This window comes from Papio anubis, chromosome 3 (assembly GCF_008728515.1).
Source record: "Papio anubis isolate 15944 chromosome 3, Panubis1.0, whole genome shotgun sequence".
NCBI classification, from domain to species: Eukaryota; Metazoa; Chordata; class Mammalia; order Primates; family Cercopithecidae; genus Papio; species Papio anubis.
In genome coordinates this window covers 130,916,486-130,942,777 of record NC_044978.1, presented here as the reverse complement: position 1 = coordinate 130,942,777, position 26,292 = coordinate 130,916,486, and the positions used below count along the sequence as shown (strand labels likewise).

Genomic DNA, 26,292 nt, shown 5'->3' with positions numbered 1-26,292 from the left:
TTTTCATTCCTGTTGTTCAGGCTGGAGTGCAATGGCGCAATTTCAACTCACCACAACCTCCGCCTCCTGGGTTCAACTGATTCTCCTGCCTCAGCCTCCCAAGTAGCTGGGATTATAGGTATGCGCCACCATGCCCAGCTAATTTTGTATTTTTAGTAGAGATGGGTATTTCTCCACGCTGGTCAGGCTGGTCTCGAATCCCAACCTCAGGTTATCTGCCCTCCTTGGTCTCCCAAAGTGCTGGGATTACAGGTGTGAGCCACCACACCCGGCATAAATAAATCTTAACCTGAGCATATACTTACGATTAAAAATAGAATAAGGCCAGGCACGGTAGATTATGTCTATAATCCCGGCACATTGGGAGGATGAGGCAGGAGGATCACTTGAACCCAGGAGTTCAAGACCAGCCTAGGCAACATAGTGAGATCCTGTATCTACAGAAAGCAAAAAAATTAGCTAGGCGTGGTCGTGCACAACTACTTGGCGAGGTCCCAGCTACTTCAGCGGCTGAGGTAGGGGGATAACTTAAGCCCTGGAGATCGAGGATGCATTGAGGTATGATCATGCCACTGCACTCCAGCCTGGGTGACAGAATGAGACACTAACTAAAAAAAAAATAAATATATATATATATGTGTGTGTGTGTGTGTGTGTGTATATATGTGTGTGTGTGTGTTTGTGTGTATGTATATATAAAATTAAACAGCCAACCCGCACTTAGGGGAAAGTGGTGTAGATGACGAGAGGGAGATGCTGGCACTGAGGAGGGAGGAAAAAGGAGCAAAGATTAGTCTAAGCCAGGTTAAGGGAAGTAGAGGAAGGCCCAGTTCCCAAAAAAAGAACACAAACCAAGAGGAGGAGCAGGATTTCAAGGCAAAGATTATGAGGAGGGCAGTGATATGAAATAGGACAGGAAAGGTCAGCCAGAAACTGATAGCGAAGGGCCCTACATGCCAACCTATGGAGCTTTCCTTTCATCCTAAATGCAGTGGGTAGGAGACTGATTTGATCATGCTGCATTTTAGAAAGATTACCAAGACTGCCACATGAAAGTGGATTGGAGATAGTCAGGCTACAATTATAATCCCTAAGGTTATGCAAGAAAATGTACAGAAAGCCAGGTATAGATTGTGGGCAGATAGAGAAATTCTTAGTTATCTGTCTCTATCCGGGAGGCAGATATGCAAATGTGAACCTGCTGTAAGAAGAACCAGGTGCACAATTATTATAATTAAAATAGCTGTCTGTATTTTGTGATGAATACTTTGCAGAAAACTTGATTCCTAGTGACCTGACATCACTTTTTCTAACAAATACGAAGTTCATATTGTATGTGAATTTTTCCTCATTGCTACACGCTACTTCCCAAACCCAGTGGGGACTGTGAATGCTTTTTAGTCATGTAGTTGTATTGTTAAACTGATTTCACATTTAAAATAGTAATTTCCAAAATTGCAGTGCAGCTGGAACAAAACGCAATGTGAGCACAATAATATTTTTTCATCCCGCAATACAAATGTAGGGATTTAACTGAGTTTCCACAATTTCCCAGACATTGTACACATATAACTTTATTTAATCTTCTTGAAAATGTGGGTATATTGTCTAGTTCATGAATAAAGAACCTCAGAGAGATATTTCATCTTGATCATGATTATATAACCAATTGAATAGTAGAAGCAGAATTTGAACTCAGCTCTTCCATGGCTGAAAGACATGTTCTTAACATACATAAAATTAGATCAGTATAAGTGTTTCAACTAATATCTATTAGCGTGGAATTCACATCAGCAGGCTCAAGGGAGCTGATAATGGGGTTTTCATGCTGACAGTTATATCTGGAGGACTAAATAAGAAGAGGAAAATGAAACCTGAATGATTATGGGAAACTCAAATAGTTGAGAAGTGGGAAGGAAAAGAAATAATAGACAAGGTTAGACTAGAAAAGTTAAGTTACAGTGCCCCGGTGGAGCAGTATTGGAGGTAAGAGCACCCTAAAGACTATGGCACAACTTCAAGAACTCAGCCCTCAATACTATAGTTCATCCCAACCCACATCACTCTTCTAAGTTCCAGACTATCACCCTCATTGGTTTGCAAGAAATTCCATGTGGTTGTCCCACAGGCACAATAAATTCAATGTATCTAACATGAACTTATACTACCCAATTCCTGTTATTTGGTTCCCAACTTTTGTTAATGGTACCATTATAGACTCGGGATTCTGATTCAAGTGTCCATTACTTACCAAGTCATATTTAACTTTCCTCTTAAATTTCTCCCTTCCTTATGAGTTATCTTCCCTTTTTTTGTTTTATTTCTTTATTCTTGTATTAAATAGCTACTAAGTGTCAGGTACTAATTCTGCTCAATTCTGGGAATATAAAGAGAAATAAGAGAATAACCTTGTTCTCAGAGAGTTCATATCTAGAAGGAGAGTGTGATAGGCTGAAGTCTAAGATGGCTCCCAAGATTCCCAATCCCGTGTGATTTCATTTCCTCTCCTTGAGTGTGAATGGGCCTGACTGAACCAGGTGAGCTCTGTTTTGAAAAGAAGATCTAGGAGCCAAAGAATGAGTAAGTCAGAGAGATCCAAAGCTGCAGCAGATTCTCTTCTGTTGGCCCTAAAGGAGCAAATTACCACGCTGTATAGAGGCCATATAGCAAGGACATGAAAGCATCCTCTGGGAGCTGAGCGTAGCCTCTGGCCAACAACTAGTAAAAATTCAACAACAACAAAAAAAGGACCACAGTCATATGACTGCAAAGAAATGGTTTGTGCCAAGGGAACTTGAAAATGAACTTTCCCTAGTCAAGCCTCCAGATGAAGATATATCTGGCTACACCTTGATTTCATCCTAGAGAGATCCTGAGAGAGGACCCAGGTAAAATGTGCTGCAAGTCTAACCTACAGAAATTGTCAGGTAACGAGTGGGTGTTGTTTTAGACTGTTAAGTTTGTGGTAATTTGTTATGCAGTGACAGAAAACTCACATGGAAAGACAAAAGAATAAATCTTTATCTTGCTCAGTGCTAGGCTAGAGGCATGCATGATAGAGCGTAGGAGGCTATCAAAGCACAGACAGGGACATCCAACAAACGCTAACGGACTTGGGGAAGGAATCCCGGCAGAGGTAGTAACTAAGATGCATTCTAAAACCAAAGAGGGAGAAGAGAGAAGGAGAGGGAAGGAGAAAACCAAATAAAAGAGGAAGTTGGGGAAAATGTGTGTGATCAAACGGGGACATGAAACTTCGTAGGCAGAGGGAGTTAAATATCTACAAGTCCCAAAGTCATAGAGTTCATAGTGACCTTTAGAAACTAAAAAGATGTCAGCCGGGCGCGGTGGCTCAAGCCTGTAATCCCAGCACTTTGGGAGGCTGAGACGGGCGGATCACAAGGTCAGGAGATCGAGACTATCCTGGCTAACACGGTGAAACCCCGTCTCTACTAAAAAATACAAAAAACTAGCCGGGCGAGGTGGCGGGCGCCTGTGGTCCCAGCTACTCCGGAGGCTGAGGCAGGAGAATGGCGTAAACCCGGGAGGCGGAGCTTGCAGTGAGCTGAGATCCGGCCACTGCACTCCAGCCTGGGCGACAGAGCCAGACTCAGTCTCAAAAAAAAAAAAAAAAAAAAAAAAGAAACTAAAAAGATGTCAATATGTCTAAATTCGGGGGCGAATGGTAAAAAGTGAGGATGGAGATTTAAAAAGAAAAAAAGAACGTTTACCATTTACTGATTGACTATGTGGAAGCCCACAGTGTCAGCTCATCCTGCCTCACCACAACCCCAAGTCAGAGACGGATGGCACAGGTCATTTGCTTGTTTGCCTCAAATCTAGTCTAGTCTAGTCTAGGTGCACTTCCTCTACTCTGCCTTCAGTCACGGAGTGGATTCTCCCAAACCACCTTTTCAGGGCTTCTTTGCTGGGAAACTGGCTTCTGGGTGGGTTTGGCCAATGGCAGGCACTGGGAGGAGATAGAAGGGCAGGAAGAGAGGCAACTCCTGGGTATTTCTCTTCTTTCTCTGCTCTGGGCAATGGCTCTGGCCCAGTGGCAGCACCTCCTCTGTAGCCCCAGCTTCTACAGATCCCAATGAACAGCTCTGCCTCCTGAGCTCTTGTAACGCTAAATTCTCCCTTAGTCCCCACCTTAGGGTGGCAGTTGCTTAATCCCTGAGTAGTCTCACCTTCCCCTTTTGGGTCTTTCAGTATTAAATTCTCTCCACTGAACTACCTGGCATGAGTGTTATTTTTGTAACTGGATTCTCACTGAATCACCATGTTTGACAAATGGAGAGCTACGAATCAGAAAGATTGAGCAACATGCCTAACGTCACACAGCTGGGATGTTGTGGGGCTGGGGTGTAGACGTTTGTTTGGCTGTGAAGCCTGTCTCTTTCCACCCAGCTGCATTGTCTCTCAGAAGCTTTCCATCACCATTCTGAGTCAGCTCCTTAGAACTTCAACATTACAGCAACCTCCACTCTCAGATTAATCTTCCTTAATTATACCTCTAGTCATGTGAGATATGTGGCAATTGCAAAGGGAATTCAGTATCAAATCCTCATTCTAGACTCCAGACTTTCCAGATTTTTTTTTTTTTTTTTGAGATGGTGTCTAGTTCTTATTGACCAGGCTGGAGTGCAGTGGTGTGATCTCGGCTCACTGCAACCTCCACCTCTTGGGTTCAAGCAATTCTCTGCCTCAGCCTCCTGAGTAGCTGGGATTACAGGCGCCCACCACCAAGTCCGGCTAATTTTTCTGTTTTTACTAGAGACAGGGTTTTACCATTTTGCATTTTGGCCAGACTGGTAACTGTTGACCTTGTGATCCACCTGCCTCAGCCTCCCAAAGTGCTGGGATTACAGGCGTGAGCCACTGTGCCTGGCCCCAGCATATTTCTTAAACCAGTCTTTTTGGCTTCACTTTTGCTAGACATTTTGCTCTACTTAAAAGCTGCCCTTGATTTTTACTTGTATGTCTTTACTTATTCTATTTCTGTTCCCTTTAGCTAGACTGTTCTAGTTCCACCTTAAAAAACAAACAAACAAAAAATACATGACTGGATCTTGCTATGTTGCCCATGCTGGGTTCAAGCAATCCTCCTGCCTTGGCCTCCCAAAAGTGCTGAGATTACACACATGAGCCACCATGCCTGGCCTCCACCTTTTGATACAATATCTGTCCTTTGAAGCTTATTTCTTTATTCATGTATTCATTCATTCAACAAGCCTGGGACAGGGTACATTCTAGGCCCTTAGGAGAGAAAATAGAACAAGATGACTCTATGGCCGGGCATGGTGGCTCAAGCCTGTAATCCCAGCACTTTGGGAGGCCGAGACAGGCGGATCACGAGGTCAGGAGATCGAGACCATCCTGGCTAACACGGTGAAACCTCATCTCTACTAAAAATATACAAAAAAAAAAAAAAAACTAGCCAGGCGAGGTGGCGGGCGCCCGTAGTCCCAGCCACTCGGGAGGCTGAGGCAGGAGAATGGCATAAACCCGGGAGGCAGAGCTTGCAGTGAGCTGAGATCTGGCCACTGCACTGCAGCCTGGGCAACAGAGCGAGACTCTGTCTCAAAAAAAAAAAAAAAAAAAAAGAACAAGATGACTCCTATCTTCTAGAATGGGGGTGGGCATACTTTTTCTGTAAAGGGCCAGGTAGTAAACATTTTAAGTTTTGTGGGCCACATGGTCTCTGTCACTACTCAACTCTGCTATTATAGCACAAAGGCAGCCATAGGCAGTACATAGAGAATGAATAGACTATTCCAATAAAACTTTATTTACAAAAGTGGGTGTTAGCCGGGCGCGGTGGCTCAAGCCTGTAATCCCAGCACCATCCTGGCTGACACGGTGAAACCCCGTCTCTACTAAAAAAATACGAAAACTTAGCTGGGCGAGGTGGCGGGCGCCTGTAGTCCCAGCTACTCGGGAGGCTGAGGCAGGAGAATGTCGTAAACCCGGGAGGTGGAGCTTGCAGTGAGCTGAGATCCGGCCACTGCACTCCAGCCTGGGCAACAGAGCGAGACTCCGTCTCAAAAAAAAAAAAAAAAGTGGGTGTTAGGTTGTAGTTTGCCGTGGTTTGTTGAGCCCCTCCTCTAAAAACTCACAGCTAAACAGATGGAAAAGCCAGGAGAAAATGATAATGCAAAAAAACATATCAAAGAAATATGGAAGATTGTACAGTAGGCACATGTGACAACAATAACATAAACATACCCTGAGAATGAACCTGTATGGCAGATACACCTGACAGCAATAACGTAAGCATACCCAGAGAATGATCCTGTACGGCAGACTCACCTGACAGCAATAACGTAAGCATACCCTGAGAATGACCCTATGGTCTAAGAAGAATGTGTGTTTGGAGTTCCAAACTAAGGAATCCAGGAGTGGCCAGCCCAGAGATTCATTCCTTATCTATGAGGACCATAGCCTGCAGCCTATTCCATGGAATGCAGGCTGTACAGGGGATGGAGGCTCTCTTTTGTTTTGGGTTACATGAAGATTGCCAGGTGGAGGTTGCTAGGGAAGTGTGTTAAGTGAAAATGCCATATAAATTGCATGCTTTTTACAATTGGTTGTGGTTCTCCTGTCCAGCCCACCAACACTAGGCCACCCTGTATTTCAGTCCCCTCTATAAACCCTGTCTTGTTTGCAGGCTCCAAATCTCTTCTTCAGCCTCTCAAACATGGTGCCATCCCTAATGAAGTCAACAGGGGTCCAGCATGACAGGATAGAAGTACAAGTGTCAGCATCTATGTGGGTCCCAAGAGGGGAAATTAGAAACAAAAAGGAAGAAGAGAACATAGGCCAGGCACGGTGGTTCATGCCTGTAATCCCAACACTTTGGGAGGCCAAGGTAGGCGGATCGCCTGAGGTCAGGAGTTCAAGACCAGCGTGGTCAACATGGCGAGAGCCTGTCTCTACTAAAAAATACAAAAAATTAGCCAGGCATGGTGGTGGGAGCCTGTAATCCCAGCTACTTGGGAGGCTGAGGCAGGAGAATTGCTTCAATCTGGGAGGCAGAGGTTGCAGTGAGCTAAGATCATGCCATTGCACTCCAGCCTGGGAGACAGAGTGAGACTCTGTCTCAGAAAGAAAAAGAAAGAAAGAAAGAAAGAAAAAAGATGACATAGTCAAAGAAACTATAAGAAATTATAAGAAAATTTCTTATAATGAAAGATGAATGATTTCAGATTGAAAATGTTTATAAAGGTGCCAAAGAGAAAAGGAAAGGCCCAAACTAGATACATTATAATGAAATGTCCAAGTAACATACATAAAGAAGAAATTCTGAAATCTTCTAGAAAGAAAGAACATGTTAGGCCGGGCGCAGTGGCTCAAGCCTGTAATCCCAGCACTTTGGGAGGCCGAGGCCGGTGGATCACGAGGTCAGGAGATCGAGACCATCCTGGCTAACACGGTGAAACCCTGTCTCTACTAAAAATACAAAAAGCTGGGTGTGGTGGCGGGCGCCTGTAGTCCCAGCTACTTGGAGGCTGAGGCAGGAGAATGGCGTGAACCCGGGAGGCGGAGCTTGCAGTGAGCCGAGATCGCGCCACTGCACTCCAGCCTGGGCGCCACAGCGAGACTCCGTCTCAAAAAAAAAAAAAAAAAAAAGAAAGAACATGTTATCTATGAGGGAACAAGGATCATATTGATATTAGACTTCTCAACAGCACATGTGCTACGAGAAAACAAAGGAGTAATATTTATTAAGTATTGTGAAACAAACCTAGAGCTTAGAATTTCATATTTAAAATTCTAAATAAATTATCATTCAAATTGATATAATTTGGGGGCCGGGTATGGTGGCTCACGCCTGTAATCCCAGAACTTTGGGGGACTAAGGCGGGCAGATCACGTGAGCTCAGGAGTTTGAGACCAGCCTGGCAAATAGGGCAAAACCCCATCTCAAAATACAAAAGTTAGCTAGGTGTGGTGGTGCACGCCCATAATCCCAGCTACTTGGGAGGCTGAGGCACAAGAATTGCTTGAACTTGGGAGGCAGAGGTTGCAGTGAGCCAAGATCGTGCCATTGCACTCCAGCCTGGGTGACAGAGTGAGACTAAGTCTCTCTCTCTCTCTCTAAATATATATATTTTTATAAATATATTTATATTTATAAATATTTATATTTATATATTATATATAATAAATATAAATATTATTTATATATGTACTTATATTTATAAATATTATTATACATATATTTATATATATATTTTTATATATATATAACAAATTGATATAGTTTGTATGTCCCTGCCCCAATCTTATGTTGAAATATAATCTGCAGTGTTGGAGGTGGGGCCTGGTGGGACGTGGTTGGATCATGGGGGCAGATTTCCATGAATGGTTTGACACCATCTTCCTGGTGTCCTCGTGACAGTGAGTGAGTTCTTGAGAGAACTCATCATTTAAAAATGTGTGGCACTTCCTCCTTTTCTCTCTTGCTCCTGCTCTGGGCATGTGACATGCCTGCTCCCACTTCGCCTACTGCTATAATTCAAGTTTCCTGAGGCCTCCTAAGAAGATGGGCAGATGCCAGCACCATGCTTCCTGTAAGCTGGAAGAACCATGAGTAAATTAAACCTCTTTTTAAAATGAATTACCCAATCTCAGGTATTTTTTATAGCAATGTGAGAATGTGCTAGCACACACATATAAGTTACCACTTAAATTATCATTCAAATATAAAAGCATAGTAAAGCTGACATTAAGCCTCAAGCATACAAGTTCACAGAAAATTTGTCACACAAGGACCCACAGTGTAAGAGAAGCAGAAATTCATACTGCTTAAGAGATATCAGAGGCTGGGTGTGGTGGCCCATGCTTATAATGCCAGCACTTTGGGAGGCCAAGGGAGGAGGATCGTTTGAGCCTAGGCGTTCAAGACCAGCCTGGGCAACATAGTGAGACCTTGTCTCTTTAAAAAAAAAAAAAACAAAACAGCCATGGCCCAGGTGCAGTGGCTCACACCTGTAATCCCAGAAGTTTTGAGAGGCTGAGGCGGGTGGATCACTTGAGGACAGGAGTTCAAAATCAGCCTGGCCAACACGGTGAAACCACGTCTCGACTAAAAATATAAAAAATTAGCCAAATGTGCCAATGCACGTCTGTAATCCCAGCTACTTGAGAGGCTGAGGAACAAGAATCAGTTGAACCCCGGAGGCGGAGGTTGCCATGAGCTGAGATTGCACCACTGCACTCCAATCTGTGTGACAGAGTGAGACTCTGTTTCAAAAAAAGAAATAGCCACATGTGGTGGCATGTGCTTATGGTCCCAGATACTTGGGAGACTTAGGTGGGAGGATGGCTTGGACCTAGGAAGTTGAGGCTGCAGCAAGCTATGATTGTGCCACTGCACTCCAGCCTGGGCAACAGAGTGAGACCATGTCTCAAAAGAAAAAAGAAAAAAAGAGAGAGGGAACGATATCAGAAGGTATCAAATATGTAAGTAAAATCCAAAGAAGAGAACCAAAGAAAAGAGAAACAGAAACTATTTCAATTACAACTCAGAATTAAATTCCTAGAAAATATTAATATGACATGAAAGCATGCCAATATGTTTATTTTGCAAGGGTAATAATGTGGATTTGACAACTTTAAAATAAATAGGGAGAAAATAAATAAGCTTATGGTGTTATCAATCAGGAGACAGAAATTATACCAATAATCACGAAATTTTTTTTTTTTTTTTTTTGAGATGGAATCTCACTCTTGTTGCCCAGGCTGGAGTGCAATGGTGCGATCTCAGATCACTACAACCTCTGCAGCTCAGGTTCAAAGTGATTCTCCTGCCTCAGCCTCCCAAGCAGCTAGGATTAAAGGTGCCTGCCACCACCACACCTGGCTAATATTTTGTATTTTTAGTAGAGACAGGATTTCACCACATTGGCCAGGCTGGTCTCGAACTCCCGACCTTTGGTGATCCACCTACCTTGGCCTCCCAAAGTGCTGGGCTTAGAGGCGTGAGCCACTGCGCCCAGCCAGGAAAAATTTAATATGAAGTTTGCTAACTAATAAAACATGGTTAACTATTAAGACAGGTAAAGGATAACTCTAAAGAATACCAGAACGTGGGCACAAGGGCTCATGCCTGTAATCCCAGCACTTTAGGAGGCCAAGGTGGGAGGATCACTTGAGCCCAGGTGTTCAAGAACAGCTTAGGCAACATAGTGAGACCCCATCTCTACAAAAAATAAAAACATAGCCAGGCATGGTGGTGCATACCTGTAGTCTCAGCTACTCAGGAGGCTGAGGTTAGAGGATAGTTTGAACCTAGGAGGTCGAGGCTGCAGTGAATCATAATTATATCACTGTACTCCAGACTGGGTGACAGAGTAAGACCCTGTTTCCAAAAATTAAAAGTAAAAAAAAAAAAAAAAAAGCAACTGGATGCAACGGCTAGCACCTGTAATCCCAGCTACTTGGGAGGCTGAGGCAGGAGGATCACTCGAGGTCAGGAGTTGGAGACCATCCTGGGCAACATAGCAGGATCCCCATTTCTAAAAAGTAAAAAGGAAGAAGAAGAAAAAGCAAATGTAAACAGCACGACTACCTCTAAGGCTGAGGGAGAACATCCAAGGGAGTAACAAACTTGGAAGAGATCTTGACCCTGAGGCTAAAATTCAGACCCCCTTGGAGAGGATGGGGCTGTAGCTAGATGGCAGAGAAATGATATGTGTAAATGGCAGAGGAATTCACTGGAGTGTTGCAGTTAGAGGTGGTGTGCAGCTGCAGGTGGGGATGGTGAGCTGGAAGTCACCTACTGGGGTGAGGTGGAAGCTTACTGGAGAGTGAGTGCCAGTGGGACTCCATAGGTGACACCACAAGAACAAGATTTAGAACAAGGAGATCTAGGAAGGGCAGCTAACGCCTCTGCTATGTCTGCAGTGTCTCTCTGGCGCCCTCTGCTGATAGGCCTAACATTGCACCAGCTGGCAAATGAGAAATGTTCATGAGATCCAGATCCAGATCAGTAACTCAAAGCAAGAAAGATTGCTTTGGACTTAAGAGCAATAAATTGATAACTGGCACAATCTTACCCTACCTTTCTCTTTTTTCCATTCATGGCTATACTGTCAATATCCTTTCATGCTCTATGTGTATGATTATTGGATATTCTATTTTGACACACTCCTTGGTTTTCCTTTCATTGTTTTTGGTTATTTTATAGCTCTGTAAGTTGTAGAAAACCAATAACAATGCAAAGGATTTTAATTCATAGAAATGAAAATTATTTGTGTCTGGTGGAATATAGTCGATTAACCACCCTGTGGTTAGACCATTTTGCATCTTTTAAATAAATGCATTCTAGCATTCCTTGTTGCCTATTTATGGTTTTTTTGAATTATCCTTTGATCTAGTTGTAACATCTTACTGGTTCCCTCAGTAATTAATGAGGTAAATAAAACCTATCACACATATTCATTTTTTATTTGTATGTGAGTTATAATTTTACCTTTTTAAAAAATTATACTTGAAATAAACCAGTCACAAAATGGCAAATATTGATTCCACTTGTATGAGGTGCCTGGCATAGTCAGATTCATAGAGACAGAAAGTAGAACAGTGGTTGTCAGGGCCTGGAGGGCAGGAAGGAAAGAACAAGGAGTTATTGCTTAATGGGTACAAAATTTCAGTTTGGGAGGATGAAAATGTTCTAGAGATGAGTGGTGGTGATGGTTGCACAACAATATGAATGTACTTCATGCCAATGAACTGTACACTTAAAAATGATTAAAATGATAAATTTTACATTATGCATATTTTACCACAATTTTTAAAATCAAAATTAAAAAATTTTAATACTGAGTTTATTCCTTCTCAAATTCAGTCACAGTTTACTAAATATTCTGTTAGCTAAAGTCTAAATTGTAAAGCTAACCTCCGACAACTTGTATATTAAATCATGGGGGAAAAAAAGAAAATGGTTAACATTTAGAAATAAACATACATATTACAAGCAAAGAGAAAATATGTAGCCAATCTGCTATAGCCCTGTGTTTTAACTGATGATGAGGTCTTGGTTGATATTTATGACCTTCTTCCGCTACCTACTCTGTATTCCCTTTGCCATCAGCTGGAAGCTCAGCTGGTTAGGTGTCTTAGTGGAGTGACCTAAACTTTCATTTCTAAATTGTCTGAGTCTTAATATTCCAGCCTCTATTTTTTTGAGGGGGACAGTTTTCTGTGATGTTTTTTCTTGGGCATTGATTTGGTTTCAATTTCTCCTCCAAAGTTTATATGTTGAAAACCTTTTTTTTTTTTTTTTTTTTTTTTTGAGACGGAGTTTTGCTCTTTTTGCCCAGGCTAGAGTGCAATGGCGCGATCTCAGCTCACCACAGTCTCCGCTTCCTGGGTTCAAGTGATTCTCTGGCCTCAGCCTCAGGAGTAGCTGGGATTACAGGCATGCGCTACCATGCCCGGCTAATTTTGTATTTTTGGTAGAGATGGGGTTTCTCCATGTTGGTCAGGCTGGTCTCGAACTCCCGACCTCAGGAGTGATCCACCTGCCTTGGCCTCCTGAAATGCTGGGATTATAGATGTGAGCTGCCTTGACCTCCCAAAGTGCTGGGATTATAGATGTGAGCCACCACATCCAGCCATATGTTGGAAATTTAATCCCCAATACAACAGTACTATATTAAAAGGTAGGACTTTTAAGAGGTGATTAGGTAATGGGAACTCTACCCTCATGAATGGATTAATGTTGTTATCAAAGGAATGGGTTAGTTATTGAGGGAATGGGTTGGTTATAAAACTGAATTTGTTCCCCTTTTGCTCTTCAGCATGCTCTCCAGCCCTGGGATGCCTTCTAACATGTTATGATGCAGCAAGAAGGTCCTCACCAGATGAAGGCTCACAATCTTTGACTTCCCAGCCTCCAGAACTGCGAGCTAAATAGTTTCTTCTGTTTACAAATGATCTAGTTTGTGACATTCTGTTATAACAGCACAAAATGAACTAAGACAAAAAATTGGTACCAAGATTGGAGTTGTTACTATAATAAATACTTGAAAATGTGGAAGTAGCTTTGGAACTGGGTAATGGATAGAGGCTAAAAAAATTTGGAGCAGCAGGCTAGAAAAGACTAGATTGCTGTAAATGGAGTATGAAGGGTGATTCTGGTGAGGGCTCAGAAGAAGAGGAGAGCTGCAGGGAAAGGTTGAGACTAATTATAGATTACCTAAGTGACCATGATTAGAATATTGGTGGAAATATGGACAGTAAAGGCCAATCTGATGAGGTCTTACATGGAAAAGAGGAATACCTTATTGGAAACTGGAGTAAAGGTCATCCCTATTATGAAATGGCAAAGAACTTGGCTGAGTTGTGTTCATGCCCTAGACTTTACAGAAGGCAGAATTTAAGAGTGATAAGCTAGAATATCTGATGGAAGAGCTTTTTTCATGTTGTTGTTGTTTTTAAGACAGGATCTTGCTCTGTCACCCATGCTGGAATGCAGTGGTGCGATCATAGCTCATTGCAGCCTCAAACTCCCGGGCTCAAGCAATTCTCCCACCTCGGCCTCCTGAGTAGTTGGGACTACAGATGCACTCCCCCACACAGCTAATTTTTTTTTTTTTTTTTTTTTTTTGAGACAGAGTCTCGCTCTGTCACCCAGGCTGGAGTGCAGTGGCCGGATCTCGGCTCACTGCAAGCTCCGCCTCCCGGGTTCACGCCATTCTCCTGCCTCAGCCTCCCGAGTAGCTGGGACTACAGGCGCCCGCCACCTCGCCCGGCTAGTTTTTTGTATTTTTTAGTAGAGATGGGGTTTCACCGTGTTAGCCAGGATGGTCTCGATCTCCCGACCTCGTGATCCACAGCTAATTTTTAAATTTTTTGCAGAGACAGGGTCTCATTTTGTTGCCCAGGCTGGTTTTGAACTCCTGGGCTCAACTGAATTCCCTGCCTTGGCTTCCCAAAGTGCAGGCGTTATAGTTGTTAGCCACCACACCCAGCTGGGAAAAATAAATTTCTAAGAAAAATATTTTTAGGATCCGTGTGGCTACTTTTAACCACATACAGTAAGATACAAGAGGAAATAAATGACTTAAGATGGAATTCATAATTTAAAAAGAAGGAGAATGGGGCCATGCAAAGCAGCTCACGCCTGTCATCCATGCACTTTGGGAGGCTGAGACAGGCGGATCACTTGAGGTCAGGACTTCAACACCATGCTGGCCAACATGGTGAAACTACCTCTACTAAAAATAAAAAAAATAAGCCAAGCCTGGTGGTGCATGCCTGTAATCCCAGCTACTCAGGAGGCTGAGGCAGGAGAAATCACTTGAACCGGGCAGAAAAGACCTGCAGTTAGACAAAGATCTAACCACCTACCTCTGAGTAATTACAACAAACCTCCCTTCTAAAAAGCAATATTAAATAAAACAAACAAACAAACAAAACAAAAAGAAGAAAGAAGAAAGAAAAGAAAAAGCAGAATGGAAATATTTGAAAAGTTTCAGCCTGGTCATGTAAAAAATGAAAAAGTGTGTTCAAGAGTTCAAGAGAGAACACTAAGGGTGTGGCCAAGTGACCATTTACTGAGGAGTTTAGTACATACAGAATAAAAGGAGAAAAGATTTATATATACTCTCTCTCTTTTTCCTGGAGCTGGGATACTATCCTCGTCCTGCTCTTGGACATCAGAATTTCAGGCTGTCTGATTATGGGACTCCAGGACTTACACCAATGCCCCCAGTTCTCAGACCCTTGGCCTTGGACTGAGTATTACACCATCAGCTTCCCGGGCTGGAGGATTCTGAACTTGGACTGAGTCACACTACCAGCATCTTAGGGTCTCCAGCTTGCAGATGGCCTGCCATGGGATTTCTCAGTCTCCATAATCATGTGAGCCAATTCCTCTAATAAATCTCCCCATATCATGCACACACACAGACACACACACACACAGACACACACACACACACACACACACACACGGTTGGTTCTGTCTCTCTGGAGAACCCTGACTAATACAGACATGGAAGTACTAAGAGATGTTCCAGGAAATCCCCTGGGTTCCTTACATAGTTCTCTTTGTACTCGTGGTTTAGCAGTAACCTAAGTTCCCCTTTGGTAGTTTGGATCAATCACCAGCAGTATAGAAACCACTTATTCTACCTGTTAGTTTGTGACATAAGCATCCCAAGATGGTCAGGTTGTGTCCTCATCTTCCAGTGTAGTGGACTGGATACATCGTTATATTTCTGATGGAAACATTTCTCTCTTGAGAACAAAAACTTTCACATCAGCAAATCTCAGAGTTGCCAGGATAGGAAGAAACATTTTATAAGTGGGTTATTTGATACAGTAGTGAAAGGAGCCACTCCCATTTATAATCCTTGATTCCTAGACTCTTGTTCTGGCTGTGGAGGAGATGGCACTACATCATGGTCTCTGATTCAAAGCATATACTGCATCTTACAAGTCAAAATCCTATCTTTTAATGTGTGGTTTCACATCTGGCACTGCTGTGGTCTAAATGTTTATGTCCCGCCAAAATTCATATGTTGAAATCCTTACCCCCAAGGTGATAGTACTTGAAAGTGGGGCCTTTGGGAGGTCAGGAGGGCATAGCCCTCATGAATGGGATTAGCGCCCTTATAAATAAAAAAAGGACTGAGAGAGACCCATCACCCCTTCTGCCATGTGCCGTTAGAGTGAAAAGAAGGCTATCTATCCAGAAGAGAGATCTCACCAGACACAGAAGTGGATGGTACCTTGATCTTGCAATGCATAGTGACATAATGGTCAATGATGGATGGTCACATATGATTATAGTAGAGTTGAAAAATTCCTATACCTAGTGATAGTGCAACACATTATCTTTTCTATGTTTATACAAATACTTACCATTTCAACTGCCAATAGTATTCAGTACAGTAACATGCTGTAAAGGTTTGTAGCCTAGGAGCAATAGGTTATCTCACATGGCCTAGGGGTGTAGGAGGCTATACCATCCAGGTTTGTGTAAGCACAATCTAAGATATTCACAATGACAAAATCACTTAAGAAGACATTTCTTAGGAGGTATTCCTGTTTTTACATGATACGTAACTGTAAATTTCTCCTTTCTTTCCTTTCTTTCTTTCTTTCTCAACAACAACAACAACAACAACAAACAACAACAACAGCTTTTCTCAACCATTTCTTCTTTTCAACAATATATTTCTCCTCCTTCCTTTTCTGTAGCTTCCCATCTATTATTAAGCACTTTCTTTTTCTTTCTCTTTCCTGTCTTTTCAACAACAACCATTTCCTTTCCTTCTTTTCTTTCTTTCTTCTTTCTTTTTCTTTCAACAACAACTTTCGTTCTCTCTTTCTCTTTCTTTCTCTTTCTTCCTCTGCCTCTCTCCTTCAGCTGTATTCCTTCCTTCCTTCCTTCTTCCTTCTTCCTTCCACTTCAACTATATCTTTCCTCTTTTTGAGGCTGAGTCTGATTCAACTGCTTAGGGTTACTGCAGTGGTGACATGATCATAGCTCAGTACTGACCCAGTTCCTGAACAGGAGTTCAATTCACCTCAACCTTATCCTAATTGTGGGATACTCTGGGAACCCATGCCACCAAACCCAATTCGTTTTATTTTTGTAGAAATGTCTTACTATGTTGCCCAAGCTGATCTTGAACTCCTGGCCTTAAGCAATCTTCCCACCTTGGCCTCCCAAAGTGTTGAGATTGTAGGCTTAAGACATCATACCCAGCCATGACTGTAAATTTCTCTGGTTTATAAACCACCTAGTCTATAGTATTTTGTTATTGGAGCTCAAACAGACTAAGACAGGCAGCATAAATGAGTTTTCAGTAAGCAATTTTGCCTTTAAGATAGGGAAGCCACTTGTAGATGATGGAGTATCCGCATTCTATAGGCATGAGTTCACTGCTGTATTCCCATTACCATGAAATGAATTTCTTGAGCAGAAGCAGTGCTCTGTGGAATACCATGAGAGTGGACAAGGTATTCTATGAGTCTGTGGAGGTTCTGGCAGAATCATTAGGAGTAGAAAAGGCATCTATAGCCAGAATATGTGTCAATTCTAATAAGAATGAATTTCTGCCCTCTCAGTAATGGAAGAGTTCCAGTATACTCAGCCTGCTACCAGACAGCTGCTAATCATATGGCAATGGTGCCATATCAGGGGTCAGTGTTGGCATCTGCTGTTGACAGATAAGGTGCTCAGCAATAGTGTCTGCTTGGCTAACCTTGGTTAGGAGCTTCAGGAGAAGCCCATGTTGTTGAGTCCATGTCTAGCCTCCATTCTTGCCATCATGACCACTTTATTCATGTGCCCATTAAGTAAACATTAAGTATCTGGAAAAAGTTTATTTTATTTTATTTTATTTTGGCATCCATATAGTATGTCATTTTGTCCATTTGGTTATTCAGAGCATCCTCAGCTGTGAATGTCCCTTGATGAGCACTCACATGTCTTTGCAGTCTATGTCCTTTCCAAAAGGTACATCAACATACCTATTCCCCATACTTCTTTGTCAACAGTCTTTCAATCTTCTTCCTTCCTTGACCATCCAACCAAATTCTTAGCAACTGCACATAAATCAATGGAAGTACATACTTCTGTCCTCTTGCTCCAGACAAAGTAGATGTATTACTTCTCTAGGGCTGCTGTAACAAATGACTACAAACCAGGTGGCTTAAAGCAACAGAAATGTATTGTCTCATAGTTCTGGAGGTCAGAAGTCTGAAAGCAAAATGTAAGCAGGCCATGCTGTCTCTCAAGCCTCTAGGGGAGAATTGTTCATTCCCTCTTCCTAGCTTCTGGTGGTTGCTGGCGCTCCTTGGTGTTCCTTAGCTTGTAGACGTATCACTGCAACCTCTGCCTCCATCTTCACATGGCATTTTCCTTGTATATCTGAGTCCAAATTTCCCTCTTCTTCTTCTTCTTCTTTTTTTTTTTTCTTTTTTTTTTTGAGACGGAGTCTGGCTCTGTCGCCCAGGCTGGAGTGCAGTGGCCAGATCTCCGCTCACTGCAAGCTCCGCCTCCCGGGTTTGCGCAATTCTCCTGCCTCAGCCTCCCGAGCAGCTGGGACTACAGGCGCCCGCCACCTCGCCCGGCTTATTTTTTTTTGTATTTTTAGTAGAGACGGGGTTTCACCATGTTAGCCAGGATGTTCTCGATCTCCTGACCTCGTGATCCGCCCGTCTCGGCCTCCCAAAGTGCTGGGATTACAGGCTTGAGCCACCGCGCCCGGCCCCCTTTTTTTGTTTTCTTTTGAGACAGAGTTTCGGTCTTGTTGCCCAGGCTGGAGTTTAATGGTATGATCTCAGCTCACTGCAACCTCTGCCTCCCAGGTTCCAGCGATTCTCCTGCCTCAGCCTCCCAAGTAGCTGGGATTACAGGCATGTGCCACCACTCCCAGCTAATTTTGTATTTTTAGTAGAGATGGGATTTCTTTCTCCATGTTGATCAAGCTGGTCTTAAACTCCCAATCTCAGGTGATCTGCCCACCTTGGCCTCCCAAAGTGCTGGGATTACAGGCGTGAACCACTGCTCCAGGCCTTCCCTCTTCTTGTAAGTACATCAGTCATTGAATTAAGGCCCACCCTAAAGCCATATGACTTCATCTTAACTTGATTACATCTGCTGTAACTCTATTTCTGAATAATCACATTCACAGGTTTTGGGTAGACATGGAGGTAGCCTGATGTGAAGAGTCAGAACCTAAAGGGGTTAGGAGGATATCCATTCATGGAAATGGCCCAGCACTGGATGCTGGAGCCCAAGAAAGGAGAGGAAGTCATCCATACATGGGAGCAACCTGGTGTGGGGAGTCAGAACTGGGGTGGCTGATGGATGGAAGCTGCTTATGCAGGGGAGCAGCTCAGAGAACACAACAGCACAAATGGCGTGGGAGGGCTTTCACCCACAAGCCTGTGGTAGCCTGGTATTGCATATCAGAATACAATGAGATGAGGAGGATGTCTGCATGGGGAGGGAATGGAGGAGGTGATGGGAGGTTGGTCTTATTCAGGAAGATTAATATATTCAGGTAAATTAATATGTCAAAGATAATGAGGGTCAGATTTCTCACTGTCAGAGAAGGGATTAAAGTATAGAAATAGAAAAAACGAGTCCTCCGTCCCCGTGGCGAGCCTGTTTGCATTGACTGCCCAGAGTCCGGAAATCCTCCACTCCAAGCCCGTTGGGACTCCCCTGACCCCAGCTTTCTCTCCTTTGAAAACACTAAGAATAATGTCACTGCATCAGTTTTTATTAGAGCCAATCACCTGTCATGCCTGGAACAAGGATCGTACCCAGATTGCCCTCAGTTCCAATAATCACTAAGTGTACATCTATCAGAAGAATGGAGCCGGTCGCTGTGGCTCACGCCTGTAATCCCAGCACTTTGAGAGGCCGTGGCGGGTGGATCACGGGGTCAAGAGTGAAAGACCAGCCTGGCCAAGATGGTGAAACCCCATCTCTACTAAAAATACAAAAATTAGCCAGGCGTGGTGGTGTGTGCCTGTAATCCCAGCTACTCGGGAGGCTAAGACAGGAGAATTGCTTGCCCCCGAGAAATGGAGGTTGCAGTGAGCCGAGATCATGCCACTGCACTCCAGCCTGGGCAATAGAGCCAGACTCCATCAAAAAACAAACAAACAAACAAACAAACAAACAAACAAACAAAAAGGAAGAAGACGAACGGGAGTCGGTGGGTGAAAGCCTGTGAACTCAAGGAGCACAATGGACGTATCAGCAGGTATTGACTGGACTCCCAAGAGCGACTGCACCATCACTTGCAGGGCAGACCACAGTGCCTATGTCTGGAGTCAGAAAGATGGTGTCTGGAAGCCAACCCTGGTGATCCTGAGAATTAACTGTGCAGCTACTTTTGTGAAGTAGTCCCCACTAGAGAACAAATTTGCTGTGGGAAGTGGAGCACGATTCATTTCTGTTTGTTACTTTGAGTCTGAAAATGACCCGTGGGTGAGCAAGCACATTAAAGAGCCAATTCGCTTCACAGTGCTCAGCTTGGATTGCCATCCCAACAACGTTTTGCTGGCAGCAGGACCATGTGACTTCAAATGCAGACTGTTTTCTGCCTGCATTAAAGAAGTGAATGATGGCTACTCGGGAGGCTGAGGCAGTAGAATGGCGTGAACCCTGGAGGCGGAGTTCACAGTGAGTCGAGATCGCGCCATTGCACTCCAGCCTGGGTAACAGAGCGAGACTCCGTCTCAAAAAATAAATTAAAAAAAAAAAAAGTGGATGAAAAGCCAGTCAGTATGCACTGGGGCAGCAAGATGCCTTTTGAGCAGCTGATATAAGAGTTTGGTGGCAATGGCACTGGTGGCTGGGTCCATGGGGTCAGCTTCTCTGCCAGTGGGAGCCGCCTGGCCTGGGTCAGCCACGACAGCACCGTGTCTGTTGCTGAGGCCTCAAAAAGTGGGCAGATCTCACACGGAGTTCCTGCCGCTCCTGAGTATCTCATTTGTCTCAGAGAACGGCTTGGTGGCTGCTGGCCATGACTGCTGCCCAGTGCTCTTTACGATGACCAAGGTTGCCTGACCTTCATCTCCAAGTTAGACATTCCGAAACAGAGCATCCAACGCAACGTGTCTGCCATGGAACACTTCCACAACACCGACGACTGTGGACGGCAACACGGACGACTGAGGACCGCAACACGACCTTGGAGATGCTGCACCCGAATAGCATCACTCAAGTCTCTTCGAGGTGGACAAGCAAGAATGTCGCAAAGTTTGCACTACTGGCATCGATGGAGCCATGACAATTTGGGATTTCAAGACCCTCGAGTCTTCCATCCAGGACCTCCGGATAATGTGAAGTTGAGTGAGCCTCCGCCATCCAGCAGGACAAACTGTGGCAGATCGCAGCTGTGCCGTGGCACGATGGCGAGGAAGCCAGCCCCGAGGAAACACTGAGAACACGTATCACGCCAATACCGTGTGGTTTTTGTTTGAATATAAAATTGGTTAAAGTGTTGTTTTTTTAAAGCAGTGCTTTTTTTTTTTTTTTTTTTTTTTTTTTTTGCGACTTCATTCCATTCTTGACCAAAGCTTCTCTTTAAGTAGTTTATTATGGAAAATTGTCACACTAACTTAAAAGGCAGGGTGAAGAGATATGTAAATTGCCCAATGGAAAATTAAATAAAAACTGAGGCCGGGCGCGGTGGCTCAGGCCTGTAATCCCAGCACTTTGGGAGGCCGAGACGGGCGGATCACGACGTCAGGAGATCGAGACCATCCTGGCTAACACGGTGAAACCCCGTCTCTACTAAAAATACAAAAAATTAGCCGGGTGCGGTGGCGGGCGCCTGTAGTCCCAGCTACTTGGGAGGCTGAGGCAGGAGAATGGCATGAACCCAGGAGGAGGAGCTTGCAGTGAGCGGAGATCGCACCACTGCACTCCAGCCTGGGTGACAGAGTGAGACTCCGTCTAATAAAATAAAATAAAATAAAATAAAATAAAATAAAAAACTGAATGTGGTTTTGAAAAAAAAAACGAAATAGCGAAAACTAGAATGAACCTTGTGGTGATGGATTAGAATTGGAAGTACTGGAGTGACCTAATGGTCTTTAATATATTAAGATTGATATAAACATAAATGTGTACACACATTTACATATATGTTTTCATATCCATATTCATACACATTTATATGTGTGTTCTTGTATACATATCTACATGCTCATATGTATGTGTGTACATACACACACACAGCATTGGTTAGTTGAATACCCTGAAAGGACCTGGGAATATTGACATCTCAATAGCAATAGCAAAACCGTACCCAAATATTGGTTTCTAAATACCATTTTGAGAGCAGGCAGAGCGGTTGGCTCATGGATATAGGCAGGCATTGACTATCAGGAGACCTATTAATTCTAGGGAGGCAGAAAGTGCAGCTGCTTAGAGTGAGAGCACAGAAACTTGCAGTGACTCAGGGACCAAGCTTTGGGTCCAGACCAAGAGAGGGTTTGATCCCAGCTTTGGATTTAGTAGCTAAGTGATGTATAGGCAACAGGTTCCTTAACACGTTTGAGTCTCAGTTCCTCCAAATGGGATATTATAAGAATAAAAAGAGACAATGGGCTGGGCACAGTGACTCATGGCTGTAATTCTGACACTTTGGGAGGCTGAGGCAGGAGGATCACTTGAGGCCAGGAGTTTAGGACCAGCCTAGGCAATGTAGTGAGGCTCTGTTCTAAAAAAAAAAAAGGAAAAAAAGGCCGGGCGCGGTGGTTCATGCCTGTAATCCCAGCACTTTGGGAGGCTGAGGTGGGTGGATCACCTGAGGTCAGCAGTTCGAGACCAGCCTGACCAACATGGAGAAACCCCGTCTCTACTAAAAATACAAAAAAGTAAGTAAGTAAGTAAGTAAGTAAGTAAGTAAGTAAGTAAATAAATAAATAAATAAATAAATAATCCAGCCTTGGTGGCACATGCCTGTAATCCCAGCTACTCAGCAGGCTGAGGCAGGATAATCACTTGACCCCAGGAGGCAGAGGTTGCAGTGAGCCAAGATCACACCATTGCACTCCAACCTGGGCAACAAAAAGCAAAACTCCGTCTCAAAAAACAAATTTTTATTTTTCTAAATAGCCAGGCATGATAGTGCATGCCTGTAGTCCCAGCTGCTTGGAAAGCTGAGGTGGGAGAATTGCTTGAGCCCAGGAGGTCAAGGCTGCAGTGAGCCATGATGGTGCCACTGCACTCCAGCCTGGGCACAGAGCAAAACTATGTCTCTAAAAAAGAAGAGAGAGAGAGAGAGAGAGAGAGAGAGAGAGAGAAAATGTAAGTAAATATCTGGCACGTTGTGAGCACTCGATATTCTCACCTGGAACACCAGGAAGGCATGCTGCAGCAGCAAAACTCATCAAAGAAATAAGAAAAAACCCTCAGCAAACTTTCCAAATCCTCATCTGAGCTCAGAAGGCCAAGGACTTGGTAGAGTTCCAGGGGATTTCCAGTCCCATATACCAGTCATGAAATTAAGATGCAGCCGTTTTATGTTAATTAAGCCTAGTAATACAATTGGAGGTAGGAGATCTGTCTGATCTGTGTGTTGGATATTCCCAAGAGTGGGGGTGTAGGATGAGAGGAATTATGCCAATCTGATTTTATTCCACAAAACTAATAAGCAGGGGAAATTCCTATGAAAAGTTTGGGATCTCACCACTGTTCAAAAAAGAGCCAGTCTAAGTCTCCTCCATCCCTGACAGTGCTTACATCCAACCTGTCACCAAGCCTTCTGCCTCCATTACCCCATAGCTGTTCTGTTTCTCTGCATCTCAAAGGCGATTCCTTGGTTTCGGCCCTCAATTCTGACTTGGTTCATTCATGCAAAACTTCATTTTTTTCTTTTCTTTTTTGTTTTTGAGATGCAGTCTCACTCTGTTGCCAGACTGGAGTGCAGTGGCGTGATCTTGGCCCACTGCAACTCCCGCCTCCTCAAGCAATCCTCCTGCCTCATCCCCCTGAGTAACTGGAACTACAGGTTCGTGCCACCAAGCTCAGCTATTTTTTTTGTTGTTGTTGTTTTAGTACAGAAGGGGTTTCACCATGTTGGCCAGGATGGTCTTGATCTCTTGACCTCGTGATCTGCCCGCCTTGGCCTCCAAAAGTGCTGGGATTACAGATATGAGCCACAGTGCCCAGCCTCATGCAAAACTTTCTAAACTTGTCTTCCTGCCCCTAGTTTCATGTCCTCTAAACCATTCTCCGTCTTGCCATGGACTGATTTCCCTTTTTCTAAGCATAAATCTGGGTATGCCGCAACACACAGTCTCCTCAAATCCTGTTTCTTCCAGGATCAACTTTGCACTTCTTAGGTGGCATTCGATGACCTCCCAACAAATAATCTGCTACAACCAACAGAGGTCATTCCCACCCTGTCCCTTGGGATGATATTTTCACATTTCTATCTAAGAACTTTCCCTAAGTCTTCCTTCTTTTTCCGTTTTGCAAAAGATTGTTACTTTTTCTATTCTGCCATTAAAAACATTCTAATTTTTTAATTTTTAATTTTTTTTGAGACAGTCTTGCACTGTTGCCCAGGATGGAGTGCAATGGTGCGATCTCAGCTCACTGCAACCTCCGCCTCCCAGGTTCAAGTGATTCTTCTGCCTCAGCCTCCCAGGTAGCTAGATTACAGGCGCACGCCACCACACCTGGCTAATTTTGTATTTTTAGTACAGACGGGAACTCCTGGTCTTAAGTGATCTGCCTGCCTTGGCCTCCCAAAGTGCTGGGATTACAGGCCTGAGGAACCACACCGAGTTTCATTTTGTGTTTTGAAGAACAGAGAAATTCAGCTTTCAGGCAGAAGGGGCAAGTGCACAGAGAGAAGCAGAAATGAAATGCAGTGGAGTGCTCCTTCTACTTCTTTATTTCGGTCTCTGCCTGAGGGCTGGCTGCATTCCTGTGCTTGTGTCCAATGAGATAAGCCAGTATCCTTATTATAAATCCCACTTTCAGTTTAAATTAGTTCCCTAGAATTTCTGCTATTTTTAACCAAATAACCCAAATAACCGTTTTTTCTTTCTTTTTTTTTTTTTTTAAGTCTTCCTCTGTTGCCCAGGCACCTGGCTCCAAATCACCTTAATTTAAGGAATTATGCTCAATCTTTCTGGACGAAGAGCTTGTGACTTTATCATGTGGCTCATTGTATCGCTAGGTTTTATTTACTGTAAGTCTTGCAGAGAATCTGGCACAGTTGCGCAGGGGATCTGAGGTATTATAAGCAAGGACTGATAGAAGGGTGTGTATTTGGTTCATACAGAGTTTAGTAGGATGTTTCACTTTCACAAGGTAAGCATTAATAAACATTTGAACAGAGGAGTATTCTATAGCTCATAAATCTAGATCTGACAAAAACTTACAATTTAAAGTGATTGTTAATAGCTATTGTGTCACACTGAGGTATAAAAACTCAGTGATCACCCTTAACTGTTGTGCCTGTGGTCACTCTGTTGGGGTATCAACTGTATATTTATTTACCAGCTGACTTCTACCTTCATGCAGCCAGTTTGCTGTATGTAGGAAAATTCTAGTGCGGACACAGGAGACCACCCAAAGAAACTTTTGAGAAGTTGCAAACAGCTTGGCACCTGAACAAGCACTTTTGCTTAGAATCTTTACTTTGATTTTGACACCTTCAGCCAAGTGTTGGCACTGAGACTTCTCTTTCATCACTTCTTGACCCAGCTCCTCATATGTAATGGTGTTAGCTTGTCTAAGTTGGAGCTATAGTTCCCAGAATCCCCTTCCCTGAATAATTTGTGTTAAAGTTAGAAAAAGAGGAGCCTGCATGAGATACGGGTCATGGGAGGTGGAGGTGAACCAGCAGCCATTCTATGGGAGAAGGACACAGAGGGATTGGCATATCCCAACTTGTCATCACTCCCCACCATATTGAGAGACAGGTAATGGTGGTGGTGAGTTCTGTATGTCCTTGCTGTCTGCTCCACACCAAGTACAAGCCCCGATCACTAAGAGGGATCCCGCTGAGAGGTTCCACTTGGACAGCTGGAAGTCTGGCTTCTCACACTGGAACTTGCCCACCTGTGCCAGGAGGGCTGGTTGGTGACTTTTCTTTGATCCTCCGCCGTCTGAAAATTCAGACCCTGAATTCTCCAGATTCTACAACAATAGTGGGCAGTAATCATGTCTTATTTGCCATCCCAGAAGTTATCACAACTTCTAGCATACTTCTAGCATATAATTAATTCTCAATAAACATTTACTAAATAAATGATCTTTAGGAGGGAGGGAGGGGGAGAGAGAGGAAGAGTAAGGGTGCGGGGGGGAGAGAGAGAGAGAGAGAGAGAGAGAGAGAGAGAGAGAGAGAGTAAGCATACTTCTCCTAATGAAGTGGCCCAGATGGTGGAAATTCTCTTCTGCACACTTTTGGCTAAGAGGAAAAGGTGCTTTCCAATTTCATATCACTTACTTTTAAAAATAATTCCACAAGGCATATTCCTAAAAAAAAAAAAAAAAAAAAAAAAAAGACACTGTTGAAATAGAGAAACGAAAGTAACTTGCTTGCTTAAGATCCCAGGGCAAGAGAGGAAGTAAACCAAAATAGAACTTGTAGTGACGTTTTCCTTAAGCATAACTCAAATCAACTCAGCAGTTCACTCAATTTTATCTCCCTCCCTTTATCAAACCCACTTTCTGTCATCATCACTTCTTCTGCCCCTGCCCATAAACACACATATATGCTCATCCAAATACCACCAACATATATATACGTGTGTGTGTGTTTATGTATATGTATATGT

General features: G+C 43.5%; 1 pseudogene; it reads left to right on the top strand.

Annotated features, from left to right (window-relative positions):
- The first annotated feature begins 19,079 nt into the window (after positions 1-19,079).
- On the top strand, positions 19,080-21,010 carry LOC101007786 (annotated as a pseudogene).
- Positions 21,011-26,292: the final 5,282 nt, after the last annotated feature.